We start from the raw sequence: 2,500 nt of genomic DNA on the forward strand, positions 1-2,500 counted from the left end.
TGAGTAAATCAATACAGATATTCCGACACGTTTCACTTAGCAGTCAGATCCGATCAAAGCTGAAGAAGAAGAACAAGAACAAGAAGACGAAGAAAAAGAAGAAGAACAAGAACAAGAAGACGAAGAAAAAGAAGAAGAACAAGACATGAAATAATTGATTTGACGTACATTGGACTTGGACTCATCAGGTTGTTCACGCCACTGATGGACGTTTTTGATGCCCTGTTTTCGCATGACGTTGATGATGTGTTCTTGAATGCTTTTCTTGAAAAGGCAGAAGGTGAAATCTAGCGTCCGCCCTCATACCTATGTCGAGACCTGAACACAGTGAATAATATCATAAGTATTCACTGCCCCTGATGTCCGAGAAGGGTAACAGTTATAGGGTTGAGCCGACAGCGGGGAGCCACATCAAAGCTGTTCAATGCCTCACCTGGCGGATTATTCTTGGGGACACTGGGTATGGAAGTGGATGTGTTTGTTTTTGTTTTCTTCCCTTTTTTTTCTTTTTTTTTTTTTGTAATCAACATTTTTTTTTAATATCTTTAACATGTAGACAAATATCCAACAACAAAAACAACAACAATTTCACACCATATACCTTTGTAATAAACTAAAGACATTAATAATGGTAAGTAAAATAAGATAAAGTAGCTAGGGCATAAGCCAATGGATGAGCTTTGTTAGAGTCAGCAACGACAGTTTACCCCTGAATCAATCACATCAATCATCAGATAATGATATGTATCAAACAAAAACAAAACAAACAAACAAAAAACAAAAATAAAAAAAAACCGGAAGTGGATGTTGGTAGACATGTGTCGCCGACTATGTTCCTATGTTAACTCTGGCAAAAGATCGCAACATCATGAACTGATTAATTAAAGAAGACGAGTGGTTTCAAAATCAGTAGTTTGCTTTGGAGAGAGAGAGAGACAGACAGACAGACAGACACAGACACATAGAGACATAGAGAAAGACAGAGACAGAGACAGAGAAAACAGAGAGAGAGAGAGAGAGAGGGGGGGGGGAGGGGGAGAGAGACAGAGACAAAGACAGAGAGACAGAGACAGAGAAAGAAATAGAGAGAAAGAGAGAGGAGAGAAAGAGAGAGAGGGGGAGAGACAGAGACAAAGACAGAGAGAAAGATACAGAGAAACAAAGAGAGAGAGGAGAGAGAGAGAGACAGAGGGAAAGAGCGAGAGAGAGGGGGGGGAGGGAGGGGGAGCAAGAGATCATACATCGGCCACGGCTAAAGGATAACTTCTACAGACCGAAATTAAAAGATGTGTCGAATAACTGGTCCCTACTTTTTTGTGTGTATTTCCCAGTTCGTTTATAACCCGACTCTCTAGTCAGAACGTTTCTAAATTCCTCGACCAAAGGAAATAGGTCACTTGATCAAGTATTCTCGGTTTTCTTATTGTTTCCTGATTGAACAATACTCTGCTTCTTCTGTTGTTGGTTTTTTTTTCCTTCTCGTCAGTCTTTCTATTCCCTATTCCTAGTTCAGTTGTTTTGTTGTTGTTGTTTTTTTGCCAGTGTGATATTACTTGTCTGAAGGAAAGGAGTGAAGCTGAATCAGTCCCAGAAAGTTTAATGTTTAAAAATATGTGTGTGTGAGAGAGAGAGAGAGAGAGAGAGAGAAAAGAACAAAAGAAAAGAAATGAAAGAAAGAAAAATAAACCAAAAGCTGCCGTGCTTGAATATGAGACCGTTTCTTTTTCAACACACTACGCTCTACAAAGAATTCAACAACAACACCAAAACAACAAAAAGGAATTCAGAAATAACAAAATCTACAGCAATGTCACATACACGCTTGTTCAGTGGAGAAACACAGCGACAAGCAACAATATTGGGAAACATGCTACCAATACAAGACAGCGTCCAGAAATACTACACAGTTTGACAGAACAATTTGTGGAAGGCACATAGCACCACAAAACCACATGCACTTGTCCAGAAGAAATACACTCACAAACTAAAAGCAGTCGGTACTTGTTTTATTTGGGGGGGGAGGAGTGGGTGGGGGGGGTGTCTTCTATTTTCTTTCGTTTTATGTGTTTTTGTTTTTTTTCTTATTTCCCCATGTTCTTTCTTTTATCTTTTTCTTTCTTGCTTCGGTTTTATGAAACTGTTGTTGTCCCTGTTATTGTTTTGCTATTGTCGTGTTTCATTCATTCATTCATGTGTTTATTGATTTATTGGTTGAAACATTCATTCATTCATTTATTTATTCATTTTCATACTTTTATCTACTTATTTCTATTTCAGTGTTTCACTGGGTCCGAACACAAAACAAAATATTTATTTTAAAAGAAAAAAAAATCCGGGAGAATAAAACTGAGTTGTTCTCTCACACGAAATTTAAAAAAAAAATAAAATAAAATAAAATAAAAACCCACATCGACACGAACGGACTGCACAGAGAGGTGAGTTGGAGATAAGTTAAAAAAAAAAAAAAAAAAAAAAAAAACTGCGGGGGGTGGGGAGGGGG

The sequence above is a fragment of the Babylonia areolata genome, chromosome 27 (assembly GCF_041734735.1).
Source record: "Babylonia areolata isolate BAREFJ2019XMU chromosome 27, ASM4173473v1, whole genome shotgun sequence".
NCBI classification, from domain to species: Eukaryota; Metazoa; Mollusca; class Gastropoda; order Neogastropoda; family Buccinidae; genus Babylonia; species Babylonia areolata.